General features: G+C 40.5%; 1 protein-coding gene across 2 annotated transcripts in view; it reads left to right on the forward strand.

The window, feature by feature from the left end:
* Positions 1–24950, forward strand: part of LOC126253205 (uncharacterized) — a 599715-nt gene that overhangs the window by 56196 nt on the left and 518569 nt on the right. The window lies entirely within an intron of this gene.

Below are 24950 nucleotides of genomic sequence, written 5' to 3' on the forward strand. Positions count from 1 at the left end.
GTCTTGGTTTCTTCTAGATACCATCAACAGTCGTGTACTATTTACATATCCCTTCAACTTTTTCTACCTGCGGAAGTAATTTTTACGTTGTTAGGGGTTGTTCTTTGAATGTGTACACAAATATTTTCTCTTCCTAGTTTTATCTGTAATTTTTTATATTTTGTACACTTCTGTTACTTCTCAGTTTAAATATTTCTACTGTTGTTATTTTATTTCATTATAATTATTATAATTATTAATAATTGCAGGTTTTACTATCTTCCTACGATAAGAGTGGAATATTTATATAAATGCGATAAATTCGAAGGCAATGATATTTTTATAAAACGTCATTTTTGCACGTTATTTTGGAGATATAGTCATCTTCTTTAGGTGTTGCGAGTGCCGTTGTTATAGGTATTCACTCCATTCTGTAATAAACTCAACCAATTACGTCTACCCCACGTCAATGTCTTGAATCAAATTACACGTACATATAATACGTTTCAGTGATGGACCGCAAGGAAAACAGTGGGTTATTGAAAACGTAAACTGGATGGAATGTGCATCTACATCTGAATCAATGCTTCACAAACTATATAGCACTGTCACACGTCCTGCTCCACCACTTCCATTGCGAACGTGTCTGCTTTCTATAATGAGACGAGGACTTCCAGCAGCCTGTCTACTTGTGGTTTCACTGTCGTTCAAGCACAGATTGCAAGATGTTTCTTGCCACTTGCCGGACGATGACAATATGCCCTTGTCGCAGTCACTTATATCTCTGACTTTTTCCATTTACATTCTGTATAGTCTCAAGTGTGGTTGCCCATTCTTTTTGTTTTCGTTATTGTTATTTTAATTCCAAACAAAGGCGTGAAATGGCAACGAATGGAAATGCTGTCGACTAATGTCCATTCAACTTTGCTCTGCTTATGTACCCGCTATGAAACCAGGTAGACTCAACACTGTGGCTGGCAGTGGTCATACATAATTGGGCAATGCCAGTTCTGGAACAAATGGTCCTTTGTTCTGCTTACGTAAACAAACCAGACACTTGGCTCCATGACCCTATGTAAACAAACTGGTGTAATTTATGTGCTTATAGTAAACAAACTGCTCATGTGTGCCCTTTCTTTTTTCTACAAAAGTGTTACTATGCGAGGTGCTGGGGTTGAGAGGTGGCCATGTCACCCAGATCCATTAAAGAAATCCATATTAGTTGGGCTAATACACTCCACCCCTGCTTTAACCACCACAGTGCCTATCACGCAAGAGAAAATTTGTGGGGAAATAGTAATATGGTCATGTTTCTGGTCGTGTGGCTCCTTCGACTTAATTCTATTTGCGAAAATTTAATAGCTGACCACTCATATCTGTCAAAGGGTCCTGATAATTAAGGTGAAATGGAACTACTAAATAATACAAAGATTTTGGTATCACAAAGTGATTTATTGCGAGAATTCCAAGGGTATTACCAGATACAAGTAATGAATGCAGTATAAATAAGAACAATGTAACTTGGGTAATGAGACGTTGGCTGAATTAGCGTACAGGAGTGATATCAGCTATCACATTATACAGCCTACAAATTTTGTGAGTATGAGTGCACCTTAACGCGTTACCCTTGACTATTACGAGCAATGTTGATAGGGAACGAGAGCCCTTGATACAAATCACACTTGGAAGCCATGGCTGTGTATGGCGACAGCATACGCTAGGACGGGTCAAAATAATCAGATTATTGCTCGGGTGCTGCAGATACATTACAACCTACAAGACTGGCCGCGTGCCAACAGCTCAGGGCACAGGGATGATATTGCAGCTGTTCTCAGTGGCGGTTCGCACCCGTGGATAAAGAGCCGACCAAGACAGTGAGAGTGCAAAATGACAAACAAATCATACTGTAGTCACCAAGTGGTAACAGACAAGTTCTGCCAGAACTACCGTGACAGTAATACTTCTGACTCTTGTGATCACGTTCACTCCGGCTGACCAGAAGTGAAGAAATCCAACGTTTTGATCTGCTGGTCCAAAACCGAAACATAACTGATCTCTCCAGTCATCCAGAAGCGAATCCCTGAACTCCACACTACGCCTTCACACCAAAAGATTAGCGTCTTGTCCCCCACTACAAAGGAAAATCTCCAATCATGGGAAGATACAGAAGCAGCTGTCAATCATACTCTTGGATTCTGCTGCTCCTTTCTCCACCAAACCGTTACAACAAATTTTTCTCCTATCATTGGTCGTCCCGCCAAATTCGGAGTTAATTTTTTTTAATCAGCGCATATCATACCGATCCACCAATGAGATGGCGTTTTTTGTTCTATGCGTGGGAAAATCAGGCCTGAAACTGCCTCTGGCCATTGGACTTCAGTGGTTTACATGGGCGCTTTACTGTTAAAATTCTCTGAACCGACAGACAATGAAACCCTCCGGCGTCGTCTGGTAGGCGAGTGGTAGACCACAGTTCACTAAAATGATTTTAGAGTCCCTGGTCCCGATGCTTGCCACATCCCAGGCACCCTTCTCGCCTCGCTGCAAAAGGCGAAGGCGCTAGGCATCATCTGTAATGCGACGAGCGGGCCATACTCTGCTCTTGCCGTTGTCAATGAAATTCTCCAACAGCCATGTAACTAAGATGTTATTTTATTTTATTTTGACGACAACCAGTTTAGGCATTCCACTAGGCCATTTTCAGATCCCATATGCATCTCTCAAAGATAAACGATAATGCGATACATTATCATATATCTCTGGATTTCGTGAATTCAAACCGTTTCACAAGTGCTTCATTCTAAGACTTGGTAGCAACTCAGAGTTACTACCAAGTCTTAGAATGAAGCACTAGCGAAACGTTTTGAATTCACGAAACCCATGGACATACGGCACTGGATGGCATACCGTTTATTTTGAGAGATGCATATGGGGCCTGAAGATGGCATAGTGGAATGTCGAAACTGATTGTAGTCAAAATAAAATAATATCTTAGCTACACTGCTGTTGGTGAATTTCATTGATACTGACAATTACTTAACCAGCTGATATCCCACGCCAATGGTGGATCAACAGAGATATTAACCAACAGCCCTATAGCAGAGTTACTACCTAAAGAAAAACAAAGCTCGCATTCCAGATTTCATTACCCAAAGACCTTAATGCCTATCAGTACTCGGGAACTTAACAAGAAAAACCTGACTCAAGGCAAAAAAGTCGAAGGTGACAAACCACAAGACATTGCCGTCCTTCATAGCCCTTCACCCACAAAAGTTTTATAGTGAATTGCTCATTTAGCGTTAGGGTAGTGTGTCATTCACACAAAAAAAGTCTGGGAAGTTGGAGCAAGCATTATGCCTTAATTAAATTGGAGAAAGTCAGTAGGGCCAAGAAGGTAGGTGGAAGAGTTAATAATGCAGCCAACCTGTCTTTTCCACTAACCGCAGCACCTCACCCAGCACATATTTCTTCTCAGGGATACCACTCCCAAACAACGATCAAGTCATCCACACAAATAAAAGTTGGCGCTTGGCAGATGGCCATACAAACACATTCGTCATCCTCCAACAAGGCAAGTGTCCTTGTTAAGATAGTTTGACCTTCAGAGTTGGTCTGTTGACTCACACACATACAGTCTCCCTTACCAAGTGAGGATTGTACATTCAATCTGATGGTCCTTTCAGCTGGAATTCAACGCTTAATCCAGGTTATCTGTAACAAATATTCAGCACTCATACACCTGACAGTGAAACGAAACATTATCACTGTTTATGTGGCATCTACACAGTGTGACATTTTGTAGGTGGTGATAAGCAAACATAATTGTATATCACATTATACGAGACAATTCTGAAGATCAAAACAACAACATCACAACAAAATATCCAACAGAACGAAATATGTTGCCACACAGGCATCAATATACATAAGAAATTTAAACTTCCGGAATGAACCGCACAAAAAAAAAAGATTTTAAAAATAAATAGAGTTATCGTGATGAATTATTTAAGAAAACATTTCAAATTAAAAATTTAAAACAATAGTGTTTAGATGCTTCAGACTGATGGAAAGATATCGTGTGTCCAAGGCCTTGTGTTACATATAAATGAAAAAAGGGATAAGCCACAAGACTCTGATAAGCCTGGCAATACCAAGACTGTCAAATATTACAACACCCAGTTAATTAAGATCTCAAGATTGGGGAACGATCAACTTATATGGAAAGGGACGGGGGATGAGGGCTATGTTTTGCATGACGAAGTCCTGCCATTGGCAGACCCAAAATAAAGGAGGCACTACACGCTTACAATTCACCCTTCCACTTAATTTACGCGGGTCGTTTTCCTCCGGGACAGTGGTCCAGCGCTGTGAGTAGGCAATGGTGTGGTCGCCCTCTCAGGAGAACGTGCGGTTAGTGCCAAGGGTCATCAGCCAGACGACCGTCGGAAGACGTAACTGGGATGGATACCTGTAGGCCGCGCCAAACATCCTTTCACGTTGATAGCAGTAGTGGCAGTCGGACTAGTTGGGTCACGTCACGTAATGTAGCTCATAACAGGTAGGTTGCCCTACAGAAGATTGCGTGAGCTGTTGCAGGAAGTCTCCATAGATGTATAAGTCATGACTGAAATACAGCACATGTCTCATTCCCTCTGTGGACCCCACCTCATATGGGCTAGTGACAGGATTATCAGACAGCTGTCTGATGAAAGTAAAGAAATTGGTTAATGCAGGGCTGAGCAAGAAATAGTGCGGCTTGTATAGGGTGGTACCACTGCGACAACGACTTGAAAACTAGCTTGAAGATCGGGTCATTTGTCATTGATCACTCATGTTTTACTCTCTCCAGGAGAGGACAAATTGAATTATTATACTGGTGTCGACACTCGTTGACACAAACTGCATTGTGCTTGAAGTCCAGCCGATTGCATGGGACACTGAAACATGAAAAGAGCGTACCGTCGTCAGTGCGCGTCATCAGCTTTCACTGGAGATACTGATTCCACAGCTCGATGCCATTGTCACCACAAAAGTGTGTCTTCCATTGCTGGGAAGGGGAGTCTCGGGGAAGCCCTCTTCTGGTCAGGCACCACACATTCCGCCACCATCGATAGCAGCATATGCCCAGGTACAGCACTATGGTGCAGTTATAGCTCATGCTTTATTCTGCCACGCGCCGGTAAACCACTCTTGAATTTGGAAAGGCCCCGATGTTTGCTCGGCGGGATGCCTGTCAGTATGTTGACCAAGGCCGAGGCTTTTGCCTCGAGCCTGGCGATTCCGGAGTTGGGTCCAGCTTACGTCGTGCAGCTTGCACGATAATGATCAATTCCCAATGATCTATTAACAATAAGATTTTACACATACATTACATAGAAACAAAATTAAAGACAGTCTTTACCCTGACAGTATTAATCGCAGGTGTTCAATTCAATGTGTAATATTAACTTACAATATCTGGAAAATTCGTGACAGAATAGCTTACAGTAAATTACACTTATTTTCAAGACTTTGGCCATCTTATGTACTAACACTGATGTTGTGCAACATAATCCTATAGGGCCCAACTACTTACTGGTACAAAAACAAGGTCATTATGGCCTAGAAAACCTTCACCCAATACAATAAATAGATGGAAGCTCATGATGCTATACTTAACCCTATTCTCAGCATACTTTATTCTATAACACAATGAAATCCAGTTATTATGTACCGATCACCACATGACTAACTGTCCATTATAGTAACTACTGAATGACTAACTACAGATCTATGCCTTGTTGCGAAAAGGTCATCGATGGCGACTCCTGTTACTTCAGAAAACCACATGTGAAGGTAGAACATAGTAAATACCACAAAAAAGAACACAAGTAATCATCCTTGAATAATAAAGACCTTAGTGATCGTAATGGAGAACTTTGAAGTAGTAACAATAAAAACATTTTGAAAAATACCAAGATATTAGACAGGCCGATACAGTTGCCATTACCATGACACTTTTCCTCGCGGGCTGATGCTATTGCTGGAGCGCTACGTAATTCTGCAAGATTGAGAGTACTGATGCATATTACATGTACAAGTATCCAACCATGTATATAAGGTGATTCTTGAAATTATAAAAAAAAACTTATGGAAAAGATTTATAACTTGAATGCAATTGACTATTGCTTGTTTCCCGAACAACTGATGCCAGTTTTATGTAACATTACACATTGATTTGACAAGTTACCACCTATGTTTCTGAGTGATGAGGTTATTTTCTAACATGGCTATTGCATTAAGCATTTTTAGTCTTATGGAAGTTGTTAGCTTGATGGACTGCCACCTATTAATTTTTTCTGTGAAGGCTGTAAAAGGAAACAAATGAAATAAGTGGTTCATATGTGTTCTTTTTTCTTTCATACATAACAACGTGCAGTCCTTATAGTGCGGCTGGTTCATAGTGTTACGACTCTACTTTTTAGTACATGTACGTTACTAACAGAGCTGCAGCGACAGCATTTCCTTACATAATATGGATAATTAGTGCATTGCATGCACAGCTCCCAGGCCGCTGCCTGCGTCAGTTATCACGGTAGTGGTACAGATGATGGAGCTACCCCTACCCCAGATGACTGCAATGCTGGCGTAGACAGGGAAGAAGGTATTTCTAATAAAGTGCATAGCTCTCCTATCTCAGTTTAGGAACATACCACCATTATTTACTATAGTTTTTCAGTGTCAGGATAGGTAATGTTTTTAACTCAGAATTAGTGACAAAGTAGCATGAGCATATTTGTGGCAATACGCTAATTGTTAAAGTAGCGTATGCACTGTAGTGGTAGTTGTTCAATATTACTATGTGCCTTTGGAACCCTAAATGTCACATGAATCTGAGGGTTTTGAATAAATGATATACAGAGTGTGAGTCCTAAGTCCTCAGTTACAAGATTAGGCTAAAAGCATTTGGGCATTTAGTCGTAAGATGGCAAGCTCTCACGGCTTGTTCTCTTCCATTTTCCTATCTTGCTACAACATTTTTTGAATAAAACAAGAAATTATCCTGTACTCAGATCACGAATCATTAGGGCATAAGAGCTCTACGAAATTACTCGAAGGACTAATAAAAAAGAACCAATTAGACACGCCGCACTACCAAGTGATTACCAGCAAGCCCTAGTTGGTAAATGAGCAGATATTCGACAAACAAGCCGCTCTAGAGCGAAATGCAGGACATTTTAACAACAAAATCCTGTGGAGTAAGTTTAGGCTTAAGTATTCGGGGCAGAAATGTACTTAAAGTAGATGTAGGAGTGTGTAGAGTAATGTTTGATCAAGTGATTCATTGTTGTATACATCGATAAATTAAACCAGACGGGCGATGTTATCTTGTGCGTCCTCACTGAGTGTGAATGAAATGTGAGTTCCTTTTCATTAACAACAAACTACTCAAAACAACTCATTGCTGTTGCGGGGGGAGCAATATTATCCATCGGAAACTCGAGTTATGGGAGAAGTTTCTCGTGTGTGTGTGGATCGAAAATTGGACGATTTTGTGACACGGATACAGTTGGGAAGCTTCTCCCCTATTTTTCGCTGGAGCATCGGCACGCCACTGAGTGCATTGTATCAAATTTCAAGGGAATTTCGCTCATGTACGATGCTAAGGGGCCCACCTTGCAATACCACGCCACTGTAGCGTTGGGTACACCCTCATGGGAGTAGCGAGTTTCTCGCAATAACGACTTGTCGGTGGATGTGTGAACTCGACATGGTAGCATTGGGCAATCAGTGCTAGGGGCGCAAGCAGTACCTCGTCAACCAAATCTTGTCTATGAGTAGGTGAAGTCACGAACACGGGCGTAGCAAAAGCACTAACATAATGCACATACAGTCCGCAATAGAGGGTGAAGGATAATTTGTGAGGTATGATACAAGATCAAGAATTCTTGCCTTACCTCAAAGAACATCACTCATTTACACTGTACAACATGCAGGAGCGGGGGAGAAATGAGCCAGTAGTGGCAACTCGACGCCCAGATGATCATCAAAAGTACAACGTTGCCTTCACAGAAAAATTTAATAGGTGGCAGTCCATCAAGCTAACAACTTCCATAAGCTAATGTAGACTTTCACGGCCGGAAATATCATGTCCATTATAAGTCAGTAGCGAGCCAGTGGGTGTGTTGAACCTTCCATCGACCTACGGACCCCCTGCAAGATGTCTTCCGCAGTCGGAGACAAAACGTTGGGAATTGACACAAAATTCATCAACCGACCACGGCATAACAGCCCGGATAATTATAATGGACATGAACTTCTATAAGACTAAAAATGCTTATTGCAATAGCCAAGTTAGGAAATAAACTCATCACTCTGAAACATAGGTGATAACTTGTCAAATCTGCGTGTAAACTGGCCTCAGTTGTTCGGGAAACAAACAATAGTCAATTGCATTGAAGTGATAAATCTTGTGCATAAGGTTTTTTTTTTCTTTTTTTTTTTTAATTCAAGAATCACCTTACATACATGGTTGGATACTATGTATATGTACTCGTACTATCTACTGTTTCTAATATGCGTCAGGACTCCCAGTCTTGCAGAATTCCATAGCGCTCCAGCTACAGCACCATGACATATACTGGCATATTATGCTCCAGAGTATTTAGGATACTGGGAGTTAGTAGTTTTCCTGAAAACGTCAATTTCCTGCAGTCATCATTGCAATGACGTAATGGGCAACTCCAAAGAGTTTTCTTCTGTACTCAGAACTTGTAGTACACACTCGTTGCCTAAGCTTAAATTAACGACCAATACTGTCAACCTCTTGTTATCACATTTAGCGTCTCGTAGTATAACCTTATTAATTTTTTCTGCCAGTATCTTTGCAAATGATAATAATAAACTTACTGTGGGGCTCCATGAATGCTTCATTATATACCCAAAAGCAAATATTCCATACATTATTTGTTCGTGTTTTAACACTGCGTACACTAATGATACTAATATGTATTAATAGTGATGGAAAATGAACTATCCCAATCGAGCAAAACTTTCAAAGGGTGAACACGTTGAAATGTGCAGCACAAAGGCATCTCTCCTCTTCAATGCATGCAGCGTGGAAGTGTTAGAGCTAGTGGTGTTAATAGAGGAAGAGGAACAATAACAAGAATGTGATCATACATGTAAGCCTAACTCAGCTTTTTCTTGTAGATGAGTTGAAGCAACCAGTCACATGTAGCGACAATAGTGTGATGTTACATGAATGCACAGTTTTAACAGCTGTGATAGCAAATGTTTCCATGTGGGGAAAGATCTCAGATCATGGGCTACACCCAGCGGTGGCCTTTGAAAATCCTCGATATAGTGGTAGAAAAGTCTTATTATCCCTATATGAGTAAATTCAATTATGTGATACTTCGATGAAAGCTGCTGCCATGTGGAATGAAATTCCGAAAACACTCTCATTGATCCTAGGTGAGCACACAATCGCAGCACGGACCTATCATGAAAGATTAAAATTTTTTTGGCAAAAGAGAGTGCACACGTCTACAAGACAGAACACTTAAAACTTTAATGTACGCAAGTTACGTGATTCAGAATGTTCTACACAAGCGGTTAAGCTGGCAGCAATTCTATGAGAAAATGAGTACCAGTTTATTGGAGTAAGCATTCCAAACTCTCAACCCATGAGGAGAAATCATCGCTCAACTCTGACGCTTGCTGCACATCAGTACATGGAAACAAGTATTAACTAGCCACGCCCGATACGGGTACTGAACTACATTGCTATGTAAGTGTGTAAATATGTATAGCTATAAGTAAGAATGTGTAAATAAAGGAGAAGTGAAAGAGCTGCTTATGTCTTCTTTCTCTCTAAAAAGTCCGCTGCATGTTAATGAAAACCTGTAGTCACCACCATGGCTGAGCGAACGAAACTTCTTCATCACAAGGACTTTGGAAGAACTGACTAGTCCTGCAGTGATACTAAAAACAAGAAGAGGAAGAAGAAGAAGATAAATGGATCATTCCTTCCTGATAATCTACAAGACAGACTAATTAGCTCACTGAACTGTAGCAAGACCAATATTATTTTGTCGTTGGTGATGGGATTCTCTTCTAGCATATACGTGTATTTTCAAAAATATTATTGCAGCCAAACTAACAGCTGTTACAGTAGTTACCGTCAAATATTGGTGGTGTAACATCAATGACATTCAGTGAAAGCAGTGATATCCTGCGACTGGAGACAGAAAAGCCAAACATTGCGCATATATTTGACGATGTATCGGTGAAAAGCCAGGATGAAATACAAAAAATATTTGGGTTTTGGCCGTCATATGGGAGCTGACATTTCTTATCTGAGCCAGACGTACTCTAGGAGTCGGAAGAAGTTTGTGTGTGAATACAAAACACATTTATGAGGCACATGTAGGAACTGGCATGAGACTGAATGAATTCCTAACCATACGTAATGACTACTGGAACCACACACAATACAGGTTTCTGGTTATTGATAAAATCAGTAAATTGAATGACAGTCTGTATTAAAGAAACCTGCAGGAGTTTCCTTTTAAAAGGCAGTGTAGCAGTACATAACTGAGTGAGTATATTGTATACTATGGATAAATTTGCACACATGTCATACCCTGACTCTGAGGGAATGATGCACAGGCTAAACCACCTTTTATATGTTAATACAAAAATTAAAGCAATAAAGGAAAGTCTTAAAAGCTGTACTACGTAAATTAAAAATATCAAAAAAACTTTTAAATATCATACTATGTACATGCCAACATTGGGAAATACTGTCGGTGTGGTAACTGTAAAGAACCATAAAACATTAGTACATAAAGATGCGTAGGAAGAAAGATTTGATGTTAATATAGTAAACGCGAAGGTTCATTAGACTGAACAAGTTTTAAACATATGGAAAGAAACCATGCCCTAACAGTGGGAATATATAAGTTGTCTACTCTCTTGAAATCAGTTTGGTATGCAATACTATGTTGACAAAATGCAGCCATCTAGAAACAGATAACTATTCGTTGGAAATTATGATTGCTAAAAGTATGACACTGGGAATGAGATCATTCTTCTTGAAAATTTTTAAGTCACTAACAGAAAGTATGAAATGGATCTTACACATTACAGACGAAGATGGAGGAAGAGGAGGACGAGGAGGAGGAGGAGGAGGAGGGGAAGAAGAAGAATGATATATTGTTAACGATTACATTAATCACCACACTGTTAGTGAAATTAAAGTGACATACTGGGTCCGCAGGAATAAACAGTATATGGTGGGAAAGCATGCACTACTGGTTGGGGGTGAGGAATTTGGAAGAACACATGGGTTAGTGGACATAACATTCTCAAAAATATCGAAACCAAACAAGTATTTGCCAAGAGAGACACGAATGTATGCAATATTACTACATATGACTAAAACACATAGGAAAAACAACAAAATATTATTAGATCTCTGTTAGCCACTGTGAAGGTACTGACATTCAGCACAAAGGAATGAATACATGACCTCTGGAATACATATATTATGATGATACCAACTAAATAATAGAATGATTATGACTACTCAGAACATTGACGACTGCAGGATATATGTGAACAAAATCATATCAATTATTTCATAGCTCTGAGAACGACGTATTACTGAATAATTATGGAGACAGTGGGCCATGGACTCCATAAACAGTTTATGCAAAACATTATGGCATTGAAGCGTTATGATACAGGGTGGGAATGACTTGCGGAATGCAGATCTTGTAGATATGGGGCAATATTCATGAGCAATTCAAAGATTTTCAATGTATAGCTTTTTTTATATTTTATTCATCAGTCTTCTGAGTGGTTTGATATGACTACCATGAGTTCCTCTCCAGTGCCAAACTTTCCATCTCATAGTAGCACTTGCTACCTACTTCCTCAATTATGTCTTAGATATATTCCAATTTCTCTCTTTCAATGCGGTTTTTACCCTCTACAGCTCCCTCTAGTGCCATGAACGTTATTCTTTGACGTCCTAACATGTGACTAATAATACTGTTCCTTCTTCTAGTCATTGTTTTCCATATACTGCTTTCCTACTCAATTCTTCAGTCCATGTAATTTTCAACATTCTTCTGCAGTACCACGTCCCCAATGCCTCGATTCTCTTCTCCTCCAGTTTTATAACAGTCCATTTTTCACCACCATACAATGTTGTGCTCCAAATGTACATTCTCAGAAATTTCATCCTCAAATTAAGGCCTTTATTTGATACAAGTAGACTTCTCTTGGCCAGGAATGCCCTTTTTGCCTGTGCTACTCTGCTTTCTATGTCCTTCTTGCTCCAGCTAGCATCGATTAGTTTGCTGACTTGATAGCAGTATTCCTTAATTTTATCTACTTCATGATCACGGTTTCTGCTGTTAGGTTTCTCACTGTTCTCATTTGTGCTACTTTTCATTACTTCTGGCTTTCTTCGCTTTATTCTCAATCCGTATTCTGTGTTTATTAAACTGTTCATTCCCTTCAACTGATCCTGAAATTCTTCTTCACTTTCAGTTGGGATAGCAACTTCATTAGCGAATCTTATCACTGATATCCTTTCAGCTTGAATTTTAATCGCACTCTTGAACCTTTATTTTATTTTCATAATTGCTTTTTTGATGTATAGATTAAATAGCAGGGGCGAAAGAGTACATCCCTGTCTTACATCCATTTTAATCTGAACACTTCGTGCTTCAGCCTTATCGTTCCCTCTTGGTTCTTGCGCATATTGTATATTATCCTTTCTTCCCTATAGCTTACCCCTGTTTTTCTCAGAATTTTAAACATATTGCACCATTTGACATTGTCTAATGCTTGTTCCCGATCAACAAATCCTATGTGTCACGATTTTTCTCCAGTCCTGCTTCCACTGTGAACCGCTACTATCTTTCCTAACACCAAACTGATCCTCAATTTTCTTTTCAATTTTTCTGTATATTACTCTTGTCGTTATCTTGGTTGCATGAGCTGTTAATTTGATTGTACATTAAGTCTCGCAGATGTAAACCCTTACAATCTTCGGAAATGTGTGGTTGATGTTTTCCCGAAAATCTGATGTATCAGCAATCTCATACATTTCACAAGCTAAAGCGAATTGTCGCTTTGTTGCCATTTCCCCTAATGATTTTAGAAACAGGGATGGAGTTTTGTCTACGCCTTCTGCCTCATCTGATCTTAAGTGTTCCATGCTTTTTTAAATTCTGATTCTAATACTCGATCTTTTCTCAGTCGACTACTGTTTCTGCTTCTGTCACGTCATCAGATAAGTATCTCCCCTCACAGGGGCTTCCAGTGTACTCTGTCTACCTATCCATTCTCTCCTCTCCATTTAAAAGTGGAATTGCCATTGGAGTCTTAATGTTATCACCCTTGCTGTTAACTTCTCTGAAGGTAGTTTTGACTGTTCTATATACTGAGTGAGTTCTTCCAATTTCTTCAGATATTTCATACAGCCATTTCGTCGTATCTTTCCTGCACTCCCTTTTTATTTCGTCCTTAAATGACTTGTATTTCTGCATTCTTAAATCTCAGTGTACATTGTTGTACTTCCTTCTTTCGTCGATTAACTGAAGGACTTCTTGCACTGTCCACGGTTTCTTCGTAGTTTTCTTCCTTGTATTTATGTTTTTCTTTTCAAATTACATGATTTTAGAGATGTCCATTCCTCTTCAAATGAACTGCCTGCTGAGCTAGCCTCAGATAACTTCAAGCATGTGTCTTCATTCCTTAGTTTGTCCGTATTCCACTTCTCTGCTCATTGATTTTTCCTGACTAGTGTCTTAAAATTCAGTCTGCTCTTCATTGTTACTAAATTGTGATCTGAGTCTACAACTGCTCCTGGGTAAGCCGTACAATCGATTATCTGATTTCGGAATCTCTGCCTGACCATGATGTGTTCTGACTGAAATCTCGTATTTCCAAGCCTTCCCCAGGTATATCTCCCGTTTTGTGATGCTTGAACCGAGTATGCACTATTACTAGCTGAACTTTATTGCAGAGCTCAATTAGTCTTTCTCTTCTCTCATTCCTACTAGATAGCCCATAACCTCCCCTAACCTTTTCTCCTGGTTCTTCCCCTACAACTATGACTATCTCATGACTGTGATTCTTGAGTTTCTCCCAGCGTATTTGATAATCAAAATATCCACAGGTGTGCTGCCGGTCTATAGTGTCAAACGGGCACAATATTTCGGCGATCATACATGTCGACATCATCAGGTGAACTGACGGACTGAGCTCCTGTGAACGTGCCGGCACGGAGATCCGTACGCTATGGCTGCTCAGAGAGAACTGGGTTCGGTCGCGGCGGCGGCCGATTTAAATACCCTCCGCCCGCGGCGCGCTCCCTCCGCCGTCCGCGCCCCGCGCCACGGTCGCGCGGTGGAACAGATTGCGACGGCGTCTGAGATGACGTCGGTGTGATGGCTCTGTCCGCCGTGGTCGTCACAACTATACATTTGCTCGATTTACTCTTGATTAACCCAATTGGGTAACGTATTATACTGATACACACAACCTTGGGTCCGCCACTTTGTAGCAGAAGTAGAACATGATAACATGGGCGAATTCGATGTCCCTGATATCAATAGGCTTGATATGACCCAATGAGGTCACTCATTATAATAGCTTCAGTCCAATATGATGAGCGGATCTTCCACCTGTAGTAATTCACTCACAACATATTTGCTTTGGTAACATTATTTCGAGCAGTTAGTTCATGAGCCCACGCGAACAGTTAACGGTTGTGGAAACACACTTGACCTCTTAGAAACAAATAATCCTGAGTTAATAACGAGCATCAAAACCGATTCAGGGATTAGTGAACACAGGGATGTCGTAGCGAGATTAAATATTGTAATCCCCAAACCCCCGAAAAATAAGCGAAAAATATACCTATTCAAAAAAGTAGATAAAAATTCACTTGACGCCTTCCTGAAAGACAATCTCCACTCATTCCAAATTAATAATATAAGTGTAGACCAGATGTGGCTTGAATTCAAAGAAATAGTATCGGCACCAATTGAGAGATTTATGCCAAATAAATTAACAAACGACAGAGCTGATCCTCCTTGGTACACAAAACGGGCTAGAACACTGTTGCAGAAACAGCGAAATAAACATGCCAAATTTAAACAGACGTAAAATTCCCAAGATTGGCGATCTTTTACAAAAGCTCGAAATTTAGCGCGGACTTCAATGCGAGATGCCTACAACAGTTCCCACAATGAAACGTTGTCTCGAAACCTGGCAGAAAATCCAGAGATTCTGGTCGTATGTGACGTATGTTAGCGGCAAGAAACAATCAATGCCTTCCCCGCTCGATAGCAATGGAGATCTATCGAAGACAGTGTTGCCAAACTAGAGTTACTAAACACAGTCTTCCGAAATGCCTTCACAAAAGAAGACGAAGTAAATATTCCAGAATTCGAATCGAGAACAGCTGCCAACATGAGTAACGTAGAAGTAAATATCCTCGGAGTAGTGAAGCAACTTAAATCACTTAATAAAAGAAAGTCGTCTGGTCCAGACTGTATACCAATTAGGTTCCTTTCGGAGTATGCTGATGCAATAGCTCCATACTTAACAATCATATACAACCGTTCGCTCGACGAAAGATCAGTACACAAAGACTGGAAAATTGCACAGGTCACACCAATATTCAAGAAAGGTAGTAGGAGTAATCCACTAAATTACAGGCCCATATCGTTAACGTCGACATGCAGCAGGATTTGGGAACATATATTGTGTATAAACATTATGAATTACCTCGAAGAAAACTGTCTATTGACACACAGTTAGCTTGGGTTTAGAAAACATCGTTCCTGTGAAACACGACGAGCTCTTTATTCACATGGAGTGTTGAGTGCTACTGACAAGGGATTTTAGATCTATTCCGTATTTCTGGATTTCCAGAAGGCTTTCGACACTGTACCATACAAGCGGATTGTAGTGAAATTGCGTGCTTATGGAATATCGTCTTAGTTATGTGACTGGACTTGTGATTTCCCTTTCAGAGAGGTCACAGTTCGTAGTAATTGACGGAAAGTCATCGAATAAAACAGAAGTGATTTCTGGCGTTCCGCAAGGTAGTGTTATAAACCATTTGCTGTTCCTTATTTATATAAACGATTTGGGAGACAATCTGAGCAGCCGTCTTAGGTTGTTTGCAGATGACGCTGTCGTTTATCGACTAATTAAGTCATCAGAAGATCAAAACAAACTGCTAAGCCATTTAGGAAAAATATATGAATGGTGCGAAAAGTGGCAGTTGACCCTGAATTACGAAAAGTGTGAGGTCATCCACATGAGTGCTAAAAGGAACTCATTAAACTTCGGTTACATGATAAATCAATCTAATCTAAAAGCAGTTAATTCAACTAAATACCTAGGTATTACAATTAGTAACAACTGAAATTGGAAGGAACGCATAGAAAATGTTGTGAGGAAGGCTAACCAAAGACTGCGTTTTATTGGCAGGACACTTAGAAAATGTAACAGACCTACTAAGGAGACTACCTCTTTTAGAATACGGCTGCGTGGTGTGGGATCCTTACCAGACAGGGCTGACGGAGTACATCGAAAAAGTTCAAAGAAAGGCAGCACGTTTTGTATTATCGCGAAATATGGGAGAGAGTGCCACAGAAATGATACAGGATTTGGGCTGGAAATCGCTAAAAGAAAGGCGTTTTTCGTTGCAACGGAACCTTCTCACGAAATTCCAGTCACCAACTTTCTCCTCAGAATGCGAAAATATTTTGTTGCCACCGACCTACATAGGAACGAACGATCACCACGAAAATATAAGGGAAATAAGAGCTCGTACGGAAAGATATAGGTGTTCATTGTTTCCGCGCGCTATACGAGATTGGAATAATATAGACTTGTGGAGATGGTTCGACGAACCCTCTGCCAGGCACTTAAATGTGATTTGCAGAGTATCCATGTAGATGTAGATGTAGATTTAATAACAACAATGATGACGTAAAGATTCGACATCAACATCGCAACTTACACCTAACGCGTTCGCCTTTTTGTTTCAAGAAATGAGATACGAACTCAATGCCTTTGCAGTTTATCACACATGAAATGATGGAATCACATCAATCCGCCAAAATAGATTCTGCATACAGTTCAGACTTGAATGATTTATAAATTGTAGGATGGTTCATAAAATACAGAATACGGTAGACTCTTGACTAACCAGCCTAATGTGGTGGTCGGTCAAGCCGAATAACAGAAAGTGGGATTTTATAAACAATTTATGACTCCTAACGTATACATTTCATCCGTTTCAGGCTCTCGAATTAATCATAAAAGGACCGCACAAAACAATAAATTAACAATGCACACAGTTTGGACATCTGATATGCAGCTAAATAAACAAAGAATACAACGTTGCCAACAGTGCTGCTCTCTACGTGTGTTCGTTGTTGTTTGTGAGCATTGGAAGAGGACTTCTAAGAACAGTTCATCGATTAACGTTAAGTATATACCTTAGACAGGTTGGGGGCAAATAAAATTGGCCTCCAGAACAGAGTTCCAGGATACGAAGAAACGCAGCAGAGGAAAAGAAATACGGTATTTACCCGACTACAGCACATGTTGAAAGTCACCACCATTCATCCGTTGGTACTTTTGGGCCCTGGTAGACAAGTTACTAAAGGCGGATCGAAGCTGGACTGCTGGAATTGCTGCAGTCTCACTCGAAATGTTCTGCGATAGCTCTTGAAGGCTATGAGGATGGTTGCGGTAAGTAATCGCACACCGACAGGTGACCTGGGTGTTCAGAGAGCCATGACCAGACTGACCTCTGCCAACAACTCTGTCAGGCATGAAGATTGTGTAAATGAGCTCCATGCTTCGACCGGTTGTATGGGTAGTTGCTCCATCCTGTTGGGGGTAACTGCCGGCCTTTTTCTAATCCGTTAATCTACATCTACATCCAAACTCCGCAAGCCACCTGACGGTGCGTGGCGGAGGGTACCTTGAGTACCTCTATCGGTTTTCCCTTCTATTCCAGTCTCGTATTGTTCGTGGAAAGAAGGATTGTCGGTATGCCTCTGTGTAGGCTCTAATCTCTCTGATTTTATCCTCATGGTCTCTTCGCGAGATGTACGTAGGAGGGAGCAATATACTGCTTGACTCCTCGGTGAAGGTATGTTCACGAAACTTCAACAAAAGCCCGTACCGAGCAACTGAGCGTCTCTCCTGCAGAGTCTTCCACTGGAGTTTATCTATCATCTCCGTAACGCTTTCGCGATTACTAAATGAACCTGTAACGAAGCGCTCTGCTCTCCGTAGGATCTTCTCTATCTCTTCTATCAACCCTATCTGGTATTCAAGCATCGGGCCAACAAGCGTACTGTAACCTACTTACTTTGTTTTCGGATTGCATTTCCTTAGGATTCTTCCAATGAATCTCAGTCTGGCATCTGCTTTACCGACGAAAACTTTATATGATCATTCCATTTTAAATCACTCCTAATGCGTACTCCCAGATAATTGATGACATTAACTGCTTCCAATTGCTGACCTGCTATATTGTAGGTAAATGATAAGGGATATTTCTTTCTATGTATTCGCAGCACATTACACTTGTCTACATTGAGATTGAACTGCCATTCCCTGCACCATGCGTCAATTCTCTGCAGATCCTCCTGCATTTCAGTACAATTTTCCATTGTTACAACCTCTCGATATACGACAGCATCATCCGCAAAAAGCGTCAGTGAACTTCCGATGTCATCCACAAGGTCATTTATGTATATTGTGAACAGCAACGGTCCTACGACACTCTGCTGCGGCACACCTGAAATCACTCTTACTTCGGAAGACTTCTCACCATTGAGAATGACATGCTGCGTTCAGGCCACTATTATTTGCCCCATCCTGTAATTGTGACTACAGATGTGCTAGAAGAACAAAAGACGTATAATTATTACGATATTAATTAAGTAGGCCGGATAGTACGGGGTCAGACAGCAACGAGCAGGATAGTCAAAAGTCTACAGTAAATCCAGTTACTATAACAAGTTCTTGACTTTAAAAGGCATCTAGAAATAATCACTGCAAAGACAAGCACACATGTATGTCAATATTATTTCACGCCTAAGAATTACATCTGTCCTGAAGTTTCTAGCAGGATGTTAGAAACCCATGACGAAAGTGAAATGTATCCTAGTATTCTTTCATAGTTTCTCTTCCATAAACCTGCTCAAAAATGTTCAAATGTGTGTGAATTCCAAAGGGGCCAAACTGCTGAGGTTATCTGTCACTAGTCTTACACACTTCTCAAACTAACTTATGCTAAGAACAACACACACACCCATGGTTTGTTTTACATCATTCATTTCAGTGTACGAAACGTAGTTGACACAGGGAAATCGTATGTAGAGCTGAGAGCAGTCCGATATATATCCCCGTTCTCAAGATAATGCTTCTTATATGGACGGGAGCATTGCGGTAATTGCGATAGCGTTCTTTTCTTGCGAAATGTGAATCATGTGGTCGTAACTCCCGACGTATTTCATAAACGGTTCAGGATAACGAAGCGAGGTTTATTGCAAATGATAGCACGCTAAGACGTTTGTGTACTGCCGTTTGGTTAATACTTGAAACATTTTTGTCTATCGAGCTATAGACGTAACTATAATTTTTTCGATAGAAAGATTTAATATCTAGGCAAAAGAGAATATTATGGCGTTGTACACATTAACGTTCACGATATTCTGTTTAGGACCTGTTTGATGTTATGTCACAACATGTAGCCGCTAAGTAACTAAGTGTTTTAATTATTTAAATTTCCGCTGAGATATTTTGTTTATTTAACAGATTTTAGAATGCATTATAGCTACATGAAATGAGATCAGCGTTTTTTAAGAAGACAACATTTAATTTCCCCCCTTTCGTCGAAGATACAAAATTACCTGGGTTTTGCTGCGATTTTACATCATTTTTAAGAAGATATACCTAAATATGTGTTTCGTGAGACATTTTACTGATTTTTGTAGACGATGCACATAAATAAGGGTTTCGCTGCTGTTTTATGGATTTTCAGGAAACACACGTAAAATACGTGGCTTCAAATGATTAACAGCCATCACCATATGACACTGTTCACAGCTTTTAGGCAGTTATTTAAATTTTATCGATTGCCCCTCTCCTCCAGCCACCGCTTTGTATTCTGCAAATACTTTTGGAAGGAGACATACTTCAATACGGAACTTTAAATGTATAACAACTAACACCACAGTTGCATACCCTGCGAGCACACCATAAAATGACAATATTAGCAGTTGTTAGATGATTGGTTAAATTTTTGTTGACTTTCCGCGAATATTCCACAATTAACCACTTTTTACAGGAAGACACACCACAACAAGAAATACTGAACAGGCCTACGTTCCGCTTTAAACGAAATTATCTTACGGCAGTTTTAGTGTCTGGCGTAATGATTAGCTCCCATAACATTATATGATTATACTGGACTTGTAAAACAAATAATGGCTCCAACGCTTCTACAAAGAGTTCCACTTGTGAAGCCCTCATTACACTGGTGAAGTGTTGTTTTCCTGCGGCCACCTGCGTACGTAACCATCACTTACACTTAAACAAATACCGCACAGAGCAGTTGCCCTCTAAATGTACAAGCGTAACAATAATTTACTGTACTCTGCACAGTGATTCACTGCACACAACGGCAGACTGCACGTCTTTACTGTACCACAGTGTTCGCGTAAATGAACAGGCCAATGGTTGCCCCTGCATGAAGCGACATAAGCAACCCATTCCCACCTCTCCCCATGCCTACAGTGGACAATAAAAAGACAGAGGCGCTTTGTGTGCCCTATTGCGAATGCTTTCGTTTGGGTGCTCTTTCCTTCGCCTCAGTGTGCGAGGCCTCTGTCCGACTCTCTGTAAGCCTCCCATACTTACCACGATTAAAAATTCGCTTCCACCGCTTCCTTTCCCCAGTATATTAAAGCAGAGTGTATTCGCTATTTGCAACCCTCCAGAAAGCTTGTGTACATTTCCAGGGGTTGTTTCAAGAAAATTTACTTACAGTTACTGTTTGACAATTCTAGAACTTTTTTCCGTCACTGTGACAGAGTGATTGTTAACGAATGTATCAACGTTCCAAATCCGACAGTTGGCTCTCCCTTCGTTGTAAGTTTCAGTTTCGTATTCATCAGTTATACACTCTGTCACTCCTAGCAGTCATCACTAATACCATTCGTGAATTACGTGCGGAATGAATGTCTAATTGTCTGTCTAAATTTTTGTGCTGCAGATTTATCCCACAACCTTATTCACTGGATTTTATCCATGAGTCAACAATGTAAATTTGTCTGCCTTTTAATACATCAGGCCAAACATAGACAGACACAAATCCCTGTAGAATGCACACTATACACCCGGTGTTCTCAGTCACTTCCGGGGTTAATGGCACTTTATTTATTCTACTGCAATTTAGCAGAAGATTGCTAATAAATGTCGCACTAACGTAACTATATTCCCTAAATGAAGGTTGAAAGAAAAAGCTAAATTACAAGTAAACTCTGTGTTTGTGACGTTTAATATTTTTTCCACAAGTCATCGAAAACCTTGAAAACCGTTGTCAATTTACGTCGATGCTAAAAGTTGCTTCACGATAGTTGTACATCGTCACTTATCAGATGATAATCATTTAGATGTAATGCTGTTGGTACATTCATTCGGTCTTTTTTGGTGGGTGAGAAGAACGTCTGACTATCGGTCAAAATTTTTCACCTGGAGAGCAGTACCATATCTTTATTCACAAGACTTCATCTATGAGTCAATAATGTAATTTTTATCTATCTAAGATGTCAGTTCACCCACTGACAGGCACACAAAACTGATGGAAGAATGTTGTCTTTTGGGGCATTGTTGTTGTTGTTGTTGTGGTCTTCAGCCCTCAGACTGGTTTGATGCAGCCCTCCATGCTACTCTATCCTGTGCAAGATTCTTCATCTCCCAGTACGTACTGCAGCCTACATCCTTCTGAATCTGCTTAGTGTATTCATCTCTTGGTCTCCCACTATGATTTTTACCTTCCACGCTGCCCTCCAATGCTAAATTGGTGATCCCTGGAAGCCTCAGAACATGTCCTACCAACCGATCCCTTCTTCTAGTCAAGTTGTGCCACAAACTCCTCTTCTCCCCAATTCAAGTCAGTACTTCCTCATTAGTTATGTGATCTATCCATCTAATCTTCAGCATTCTTGTGTAGCACCACATTTCGAAAGCTTCTATTCTCTTCTTGTCCAAACTATTTATCGTCCATGTTTTGCTTCCATACATGGCTACACTCCATACAAATACTATCAGAAACGTCTTCCTGACTCTTAAATCTATACTTGATGTTAACATATTTCTCTTCTTCAGAAACGCTTTCCTTGCCATTGCCAGTATACATTTTATATCCTCTCTACTTCGACCATCATCAGTTATTTTGCTCCCCAAATAGCAAAACTCCCTTACTACTTTAAGTGTCTCATTTCCCAATTTAATTCCCTCAGCATCACCCGACTTAATTCGACTACATTCCATTATCCTCGCTTTGCTTTTGTTGATGTTCATCTTATATCCTCCTTTCAAGACACTGTCCATTCCATTCAACTGCTCTTCCAAGACCTTTGCTGTCTCCGACAGAATTACATTGTCATCAGCGAACCTTATTGTTTTTATTTCTGCTCCATGGATTTTAATACCTACTCCGAATATTTCTTTTGATTCTTTCACTGCTTGCTCAATATACAGATTGAACATCAGGGAGACGCTAAAATCCTGTCTCACTCCCTTCCCAACCACTGCTTCCCTTTCATGTCCCTCGACTCTTATAACTGCCATCTGGTTTCTGTACAAATTGAAAATAGCCTTTCGCTCCCTGTATTTTACACCTTCCACCTTCAGAATTTGAAAGAGAGTATTCCAGTCAACATTGTCAAAAGCTTTCTCTAAGTCTACAAATGCTAGAAACGTAGCTTGGCCTTTTCTTAACCTAGCTTCTAAAATAAGTCGTAGGGTAGGATTGCCTCACGTGTTCCCATATTTCTACGGAATCCAAACTGATCTTCCTCGAGGACAGCTTCTTCCATTTCTTCCATTCGTCTGTAAAGAATTCGCATTAGTATTTTGCAGCCGTGACTTATTAAACTGATAGTTCGGTAATTTTCTCATCTGTCAACGCCTGCTTTCTTTGGGATTGGAATTATTATATTCTTCTTGAAGTCTGAGGGTATTTCGCCGGCATCATACATTTTGCTCGCCAGATGGTAGTGTTTTGTCAGGACTGGCTCTCCTAAGGCTGTCAGTAGTTCTAATGGAATGTTGCCTACTCCCGGGGCCTTGTTTCGATTTAGGCCTTTCAGTGCTCTATCAAACTCTTCACGCAGTATGATATCTCCCATTTCATCTTCATCTACATCCTCTTCCATTTCTATAACATTGCCCTCAAGTACATCGCCCTTGTATAGACCCTCTATATACTCCTTCCACATTTCTGCTTTCCCTTCTTTGCTTAGAACTGGGTTTCCATCTGAGCTCTTGATATGCATACAAGTAGTTCTCTTTTCTCCAAAGGTCTCTTTAATTTTCCTGTAGGCAGTATCTATCTTACCCCTAGTGAGATAAGCCTCTACATCCTTACATTTGTCCTCTAGCAATGCCTGCTTAGCCATTTTGCACTTCCTGTCGATCTCATTTTTGAGACGTTTGAATCTCTTTCTGCCTACTTCATTTACTGCATTTTTATACTTTCTCCTTTCATCGATTAAGTTCAATATTTCTTCTGTTGCCCAAGGATTTCTGCTAGCCCTCGTCTTTTTACCTACTTGATCCTCTGCTGCCTTCACTACTGTCTCCCGCAAAGCTACCCAATCTTCTTCTACTGTATATCGCTCCCCCATTCTTGTCAATTGTTCCCTTATGCTCTCCCTGAAACTTTGTGCAACCTCTGGTTTAGTCAGTTTATTCAGGTCCCATCTGCTTATAGTCCCACCTTTTTGCAGTTTCTTCAGTTTTAATCTACAGTTCATAACCAATAGATTGTGGTCAGAGTCCACATCTGCCCCTGGAAATGTCTTACAATTTAAAACCTGGTTCCTAAATCTCTGTCTTACCATTATATAATCTATCTGATACCTTCTAGTATCTCCAGGATTCTTTCATGTATACAACCTTCTTTCATGATTCTTGAACCAAGTGTTAGCTATGGTTAAGTTATGCTCTGTGCAAAACTCTACCAGGCGGCTTCCTCTTTCGTTTCTTAGCCCCAATCCATATTCACCTATTTTACCTCCGGTATATTTTATCCAAGAGGACGCCATCATCATTTATCCATACAGTAAAGCTGCATCCCCTCGGGAAAAATTTACGGCCGTAATTTCCCCTTGCTTTCAGCCATTCGCAGTACCAGCACAGCAAGGCCGTTTCGGTTAGTGTTACAAGGCCAGATCAGTGAATCATCCAGACTGTTGCCCCTGCAACTACTGAAAAGCCTGCTGTCCCTCTTCAGGAACCACACGTTTGTCTGGCCTCTCAAGAGATACCCCTCCGTTGTGGTTGCACCTAGGGTACGGCTGTCTGTGTCGCTGAGGCACGCAAGCCTCCCCACCAACGGGAATGTCTATGGTTCATGGGGGATTGCTTTTAATTGAATGTTTCTAAAGACACGGTATGCTCTAGCACAGTCAATAAAGTGATTACAGATAGAGAAAAGGCAGTGGCCCTCTCATCACCAACTGGCTGAGCTAAATCAGTCACACATTTTGAATGAAACTAAAAAGATGATTTGAAAAACCATTTTTTTGTCGGTACTTTCACAGCGTGCCGTAGTAGTGGGTGGGCAACCAGCCACCTTTAATACAGGGTGATTTCTTCCACGGTGTACATGTTGTAGGGATTGATGGATGAGAGGATAC

Source organism: Schistocerca nitens, chromosome 4 (assembly GCF_023898315.1).
Source record: "Schistocerca nitens isolate TAMUIC-IGC-003100 chromosome 4, iqSchNite1.1, whole genome shotgun sequence".
Classification (NCBI taxonomy): Eukaryota; Metazoa; Arthropoda; class Insecta; order Orthoptera; family Acrididae; genus Schistocerca; species Schistocerca nitens.